We start from the raw sequence: 8,173 nt of genomic DNA, 5'->3' as shown, positions 1-8,173 counted from the left end.
ACCATTGCAGCATCCATCAAAATTCAGACACTTAGCAACTGACTCACATTTATGAATGTTGCAGTGTCCCACGGTCGTGTGATCACCTTTTGCAACCTTCTGACATACACAGTCAATGGGAAAGCCAGATTCACATAGCAATGTTACTAATTTAATAACTGCATCAATTCGTTTAACAACTGTGGCAAGAAAGGTCGTAAAATGGGGTAAAACTCACTTAACAAATGTCTCAGCAACAAAACCTTTGGGCTGAATTGTGATAGTGAGTCGAGGACTACCTGTACATTTCTGCTAGTCTATCTAGAGTCAAATATTAACGATACGTCATTTTGTAAAAAAAAAATTCTTTTAAGTTATATTTCAATGTGAATTTTTATCCATTTGTCCATACATTCTCCCATTTATCTAGCATTATGTTGTATCCAACATTTGTTGTCCATTTTACCATGCAATCTTTGACACATTTGTCTTCCAGATTCACCTTGAGTAACATTTTATATCCTTTAACAATCAAGTAGTCGTCTTCAGAACATAAACAGACATCCAATTCAGATTTAACTCCTGCGAAAATCATTTTTTTATCAAGTTTAAACCTTTCAAAAATTCTATAATAATTAAACCATTCACAGATAAATCCTTCACTTGTTCTCTTGTCCTTTATCTTGAATGTTGCCAGATCGGCTTGTTATTAAACTTGTCATTATGCCAGTGAGGAAGGCAGCTTCCTGAATGGCTGGGAAGAGAAAGGCTGACTGCCCCCCATGGGCCGCATTTTCCTCCTTCCTTGCGTATACAACAAAGCAACTGCTGTGTCCCTCACCTCTCCATGCCAGAGGCTGCCCACTCCTCAGCGTGTAGATTGGCTGCTCGGATGCGCATTTAAATGTCCCATGCAGCCAATTGGCCATGGAAAACTATCCCTCTGTGAAATGTCCAGGATGAAGGGGTGAGCTTAGAGCGCTGGCAGACCAGTGGTGGGAGAGAGGTGCCGGTCGAGAACAAGCTGAGTAAGGATGCCTGTGTTGGGTCAGCCACTGTGGGGGTCCGAGATGAAGTGGGCACATTAAGGCAGCCATGTTCAGTTATCTCATTCCAGAGCTGATGTGATGGCAGGGTACTATATGGTTTGCATTTCAGCTTCTGGGAGGGAAAGAAGACTCAGTAGTGTGTGGGAGATAAAAATGCCCTTCATACTGAAGTGAAGTTTGGAGTAATTTATTCCATGCTGCCCTCTGAAAAGCGAAAGGACGTGGGTCCCATAGGCCAGGTGACTGGAGAAATGGATCCTGCACTGGAACACCTACCTAAAGGAAAGGTCGAGGGAGGATTGAGTCCCAGAACAAGATCAAAGAGGGCAGATGGCACAGAAGTACTGCAAAAGCTTAGCTGGGGTTCATCTTAGAAAAGAGAGAAAGGATAGAGATTCACCATATTAATAAATAGATAATTTATTGGTATAATCCCTAAATTATTTCGTTTATATATCATTAGCACATAAACAGGCTTTCCGATGTTCTGTTTCTTTTGGGAAATTTCTTTTGACAGCAATTTTAATATTACAGCCAATATGGAATATTAGATTTGTATCTATACTGCTCAAAAAAAATAAAGGGAACACAAGATGAGACATCCTACTATTAAATACAGTACATTGTGTTGTTTAAGTGTTCTCTTTATTTTTTTGAGCAGTATAATATTTGTACTATATGTAATTTCCCCAAATAAAGCCTGTTTTGTTTTCAAAATGTTGTTGATATATGTATGCACATACATGTTATATTATACATAATATACCATCTATGTATAATATAAATATAATAACATAATATATAGAATTCCATCACGCAGATACGCACATCCCATTTTTGAAATGAGGCAAGTATCAGTGTAAAACAACAATAAATAACTTTAAGTTACTATTAGTGTATTTAAACTGCAAAACAGGTGCCCTCCCTTTTCCACACCTCCCCCCTCCTCCCAGAATGACTCATCTCTGCTGGAGAAGTCACAAAGCTGTGAAGACGGTCGGATGCAGCCAATACTACTTTTTTTGTACGTGGAGCTGCACAACAGTATTTCTGGGGAATCTGGATTTTGATACTGGGTGCCTAAAGAGGTAAGCAGATATTTATAGATTAGTATGAGATTTTTCAAAAGTGTTCAGTTTGAGATATTTAGAGGGGCAGGGCAATTCACCTTATGAATTCTCCTTCCCCCTATTTGGTTTTGATTTACCATCTCCGAAGCTCAGGTAGGATGCCCAAATGCAATGCCTTTAAAACCTCTGGAAACCTAAGTCATTTTGCACTGTGATCCTTTGTTTCTGCTTATCAAAAGAATTGCTTAGAAGAAGGGTTTTTTAAACCTAAAATCTCACCAATGAGAGATGATGACCACGGGAGTAAAACTGTGCACAAGTTATATCCTCTCTATGGCATAATAGTACAACTAGCCTACTATCTGTCTTTCCCTGGCAAAGTGTTAGATATTGAAAACGTAAGAGTTTAGTGACAAGAGAATGGTTTAAAGGAAGTATTCACTGTTTATTCTGCTTTTTTTGCAAGAGCATAATATGCTATTTAGGAAAATAGCTATTTTTTCAATATAATAAAGAATTAAGTTTGAGGTTGTAAAAAAGTTCTTTTTTTTTTAAAAAAAAAAGAACAATTAAGGTGTTAACAGAAAACTCACACGTTAAAATTGTACAGAGAAACTAGATGATCCCATAGCTACTTACTATTTTAATTCTTTCAAGACTGAATCTTCATCTCCACCCAAATCCTGAAAAACCTGTTCCTGCAGCTTGCTTTATACTGAATAGACAAGGGATTTTCATTTTACATTTTTGCATTCAGATAACAAACCTTTTCTTTTGCATATGTAATCTTGCTTTATGATTGGCATTACATTGGTTACCAACTTGGAGAATGTAATTTGTTAAGTGTAAACTGAGATATACATTAGTTAATAATGTATAATGTGGATGTTATAAGACAGACAAGCAGATAATTACTGAAAACTGATTCTGGCTAAAGTTCAATAGAGAATTTTAAATCTTGCAAAATTTATATTTTCTTAAATACAGTTTTAGATTTCTCCACGTACAGTTTTTCCAGATGAGTGAACATTGTGGTTTGCAGCCCTTGCTGTCAACATAGTTAGAAATTGTCTGGACTCATATTCTCCACTGTGTTTTGTGGCTGATTGGTGCTTTGAAGTATAGATTGTTGTATAGGGCAGATTGTTGCCTAAGATAGAGCCTAAAATGAGACCAACATGAGGATAGGGGATAAATGTTTATAGGTTAAAAAGTGATCATTTGGAGATAGCTTATTGTCTTCACTTACCGTACCTTGATTTTATGTATTACTGTCTATTGTGTGGAAGTTTTAACACAAGACACAAAAGCTATGACTTCAAAACTCCTACATGGTTTAAAAATCTTGCTTTTGACAACTGCATTTTGATCAATTTCTAGTTTGGTTCTTTTTGATTACCAAAATGAGCACCTGCATATTTTATAATACTGAATAGTATCAAAGTCATACTTGCCACATAATATAATGGTTTATTAATATAATCACAACTTTGTTTTATATTTTCAAACTTGAAATGTTAAGATATTGGATGAGGACTGAAATGCAGAGGGGATTACTTTTACCTCAAGTGACTGGTAGTTTATGATCAGTTTTTCATTATTACAATACTGGACAAAGGCTCACAAGGCTCTTTTAAGACTTACAGGAGAGGATGACTGTGTCATCTGCGTAGAGCAACATGGTAATTTTTGAGAGGTGATGATTTGGGTTTTTTAACCATTTTACCAGGTTATTAATGTAAAAATTGAAGAACAGGAGATGTCAGGCCTGTCCTAGCTAGGTTCCTAGGAAAGAAAGACCCTTGACTCCATTTGATTGAAGTGATAGGTTCTTTTACTAAAGATACCGGTAAGTGGCTGCAGCAAAAGCAAGGCTAGAACTGAGTATTCCCACACAAAAGCTATAAATTTTCCCCTTCCATGACCCTTCCCCACCCTTGACCAGATCATCAGTGACCAATAGCATCCCGGCACATCGTTTTGGGAACTGGTTTGATATCAGGCACATCTTGAAACGGCTTCACTTTCTTTCCCAAGCCAGGCATTCAAATTTTTTTTAAAAATCCCATTTATATCCTGCCCTTCTCCAAAGACTCAGGGCGGCTTACAATTTAAAGCACAAATCAATGTGCTTAGCAATAGCCTTCATTCTATGTATATGCCTGCTTATTAGGGCCCCCCCCCCCCCCCAAGCGGCATTTTTACAAAGTCAGCTTATTGCCCCCAACAATCTAGGTCCTCATTTTACCTACCTCGGAAGGATGGAAGGCTGAGTCAACCTTGAGCCTGGTGGGACTCGAACCTGCACTAATTGCAGGCAGCTGGTGTTACTTAAGGAGGCATTAGCCCACTGCTCCACCAAGGCTCTGCCCCACTCTCTCCATTTATGGCAGGATGCCAGCAAGCTTAGCAAAGCATAGTGAAGATGGCAGAGCTGACAGGAGAAATGATAAAACATACATTGCTGAACTGAGAAAAAACTCTCAAAGTTTGTAGCCCAGGGAAAGAAACATAGTAATTAAAAAGATCCCCCCAGGTTTTAAAACACAACCTTTAATTATCAAGCCAAGTGTGTCATTTTAGCTTTATTAATAAACTTTATTAGAATACATTCAGTGACAATAGTTATCACTGACTCAGTTGAGGGAGTACTCGTGAGTCATAGATAGGAATGCTATCCACACAATCTTTCTGTCATCCTCAGTGTGAAAATATTTCTTTTTCTAACTTCTCTTCCAAGTCATTTATAAATAAGTTGAACTTTACAGGGCTTGGAATGAGGGCCTGCAGTATACCTTCAACACTTCCATTCTGCTTGACAAGAAGTCACTGACATGCATTCATTGGGCACAATTCTTAAACCATCCCTTTATCTGCAGTATTTAATAGCAGTCCAGTCCAGTTCTCATTTTATCATCTTCTCTACTAAAACCCAATCCTGACTACTTAGTAATTTGTTTGGTTTTGACATTAAACAGCCCTGTAGAGTCTTGGCTAGTCTTTTTTCCCCATTTTGAGTATCAGAACTACCCATGTGCAACTCAAATAATTATTAGGCAAACTTGGACAATATCTGAAAGTTTGCTTAGCCCTATATCCTCTGGCTTATTTTAATCACTGATGATTTAAATGTCAAGGTGAATCAAAACTATACAGTACTGCAAAACACATTCATTTCATTTATACTTCTCAATGTTGAATATGATCCAAGAGTCCCAATAGATAAATAATTGTAATGTTGTTGGCTGATACTTCACATAATTGCCAGATAGTCAAGATTTTTACATCCTATAGGATTGTTCAGGGTGACTACTCTGACCAATACAGATTTTGGTCTGATCATAAACCTTCAACTTTTTAAGTTCTAGTTTCCATAGTGAAGAAAAAAACTTCAGTGTAATGCTATACACACAATGAGGGCTCCACAAGATGTTGAAAGTGTATGTAAAGTAATTTGGAGTCTTTCAAGACTGTGTTATAAGAGGGGAAGTTAGATCTGTGTAACTATCCAAAATTGTTTAATTGAAGTGTGTCCTCAACTTATAACAGTTCATTTAGTGACTGTTCAAAGTTACAAAGGCACTAGAAAATGTGACATATGACCGTTTTTCATAGTTACGACCTTTGCAGCATGTGATCATGTGATCAAAATGCAGATACTAGGCAACTGGTTCATATTTATGACCCTTGCTGTGTCCCAGGATCATGTGATCACCTTTTGCAACCTTCTGACAAGTGATTCACTTAACAACTGTGGCAAGAAAGTGGGGCAGTTGTGGTCGTAAGTCAAGGAGTACCTGTATTTGGCATATTCAATAACCAGAAAGCAAACTTGGCCAGTATTCAGAAGGACTGCTGAACTGAACTCTGAATTCCTCTGAAGAAAGTCCTTCACTAGACTTTTTCAGATATAGACTGGATGATCTATTCTAGTTGGTAGTGAATCCTGGAGGGTGTTGGACTTGATGACTCTTAGTTTCCTTTTTCTATGACTCTATGAAGTCATATTTTTAAAGTAGCAATTATACTCAATCAGCTGTTGCCAAGTGTGCACAGCTGTTTCTTTTTTTAAAAAAAAATGACAGATTGCTTCCTCTTTTGATAGATCTACATGCAGGGCTATTGCAACTGACTTGCTGTATCGAAATTAATGCACAAGACTCCAGTTTTCCTGCCTTACATTTATTTATTTATTTATTTATTATCCCACCTTTAATACTCCTTCTTCCTCCTATTTTCACCACCACAACAACCCTGTGAGGGATTAAGTTGAGAAAGAGTGACTGGCCCAAAGTCATCAAGACAGCTTTTATGCCTAAAGTGGGACTAGAAATCACACTCTCCTAGTTTCTAGGCCAGAGCTTCTTCTTTTGGACTTGCCTGTGGGTCAGTTCAAGACAGGCTTGTAATATCTATCATGGAGGCTAAACAGTTAGTGCCTCTGTCTTCCTTCATCAGCATAACTAGTTGCATGTCTGACTATAGCACTTATGGCTCCTCTTTTTTTAAAAAAAATATATATGATAGATAAAATGTAAAAAATAAAATATAATCGATATTTTCCTGACAATTAAAGCTCAGGGTGGCTTTAACGAAGAGAAGTTTGGTTCTTATCATGGTCTGTTATTATAGTGTTTGGCTAAGAATTGGACTTGCCATTCAAAATCTCAAGTATCTGCAGTGAAGTAGGAACTGAGGGGCTCCTTCTTCCTGTCACCTTGCCCCCATCTCCAAGTGTTAGGCCAGGGGTAGGCAACCTTGGCTCTTTTATGACTCATGGACTTCAACTCCCAGAATTCCTGAGTCAGCATAGCTGACTCAGGAATTCTGGGAGTTGAAGTTCATGAGTCATAAAAGAGCCATGGTTGCCTACCCCTGTGTTAGGCCCTCTCCTTCTTTTTCTTCTCATACTATAGATGAAGTCCAGACACCGCAAACTCAATTAGAGCAGCAACAGTTTAGTTCAGGGGTGTCAAAGTCAATTTCATTGAGGGCCGCATCAGCATTGCGGTTGCCCTCAAGTGGCCGGGTGGGTATGGCCAGGGTGGGCGTGGCCTATTGGGTGGGCGTGGCTAGAGTGTGTATGGCCTACTGGGTGGGCATGGCCAGCTCTACATTGTTCGCATCAAGGGTGCCTATGGGGCCTGGGCAGGAGTGGGACAGATCTGGGGGTCTCTGGCAGAAGGAGGGTCTCTGGGCCAGGGCCAAGGCAGTGGGGGCCGTTCCCTCACTGTTTCCAGGATGGCTTTGCGGGCCACATGAAACCACTTCGCGGGCCGGATCTGGCCCCCGGGCCTTGTGTTTGACATGTCTGGTTTAGTTAGTATCACTCCCCAAAACCAATTTTTCATTTATATTTTCAAGTAGCTGTTGTTACAACATGTGGAAACCCAGAGCACTTAGTTATTTACTTACTAAAAAGAGACTGATTGCTCAAGATTATTCATTTTCTACAGAACCTTTTTGACATAATGCTTTGATTTGATGCCTTTTAATTGCCCTCCTCTTTTTCCCCTCCCTCTACATATATAATAACTTTTACATCCTTTGCATTCCTTTCTTCTATCTCATTTCCGAATATTATTCCTGTACTTTATTAATTATCATGCCCTAGTAATATTTTTCTGGGCAAACAGGATATGCTTATAAAAACTAAAAAAAAAGTTCATGTGGATTTTTTTTTAAAAACTGAGATAATAACAGAAGTAATAAATAGCCAAATACACTCAAGTAATCTTTTATTTGCAGTTTGGCACTGAGTTCAGAGTGATTTGCATTATATGTTGATCTCATACAAAGTGGTGTTTCCCAAAATTTTCTTACATTAAACTGTATAAATCTTGAGCAATTGCACTGAGCTAGAAATAAAGCTTACAAGTCCCACGTTCTTCTGATAAAGCTACGTGAATGAACTGTTTTGTAATAAGACATAAATGGAAAGGACAAATATGTTTATTTATTCTATGATCAGGGAGCTAAGTTCTAAGTTGTATATAAGCATATTTGAAGTCAGCACAGCAGCACCAAGTCCAGCTAGTGAAAATGGGAAGGAAAGAGTGTTTCTCAACAGAATCC

General features: G+C 38.3%; 1 protein-coding gene across 5 annotated transcripts in view; it reads left to right on the top strand.

Annotated features, from left to right (window-relative positions):
• The first annotated feature begins 2,012 nt into the window (after window positions 1-2,012).
• The window catches only part of SCEL (sciellin), a 50,137-nt gene continuing 43,976 nt past the window's right edge, over window positions 2,013-8,173 (top strand). For all 5 annotated transcript variants that reach the window (XR_014492403.1, XM_083361715.1, XM_083361716.1 and 2 more), the window contains exon 1: window positions 2,013-2,116. The gene's annotated coding sequence lies outside the window, so the exon portion shown is untranslated. The remainder of the gene's footprint in view (window positions 2,117-8,173) is intronic.

This window comes from Vipera ursinii (assembly GCF_947247035.1).
Source record: "Vipera ursinii genome assembly, chromosome: 4".
Classification (NCBI taxonomy): domain Eukaryota; kingdom Metazoa; phylum Chordata; class Lepidosauria; order Squamata; family Viperidae; genus Vipera; species Vipera ursinii.
The sequence above is the reverse complement of the archived record's forward strand: the minus strand, read 5'-3'. Positions and strand labels throughout refer to the sequence as shown.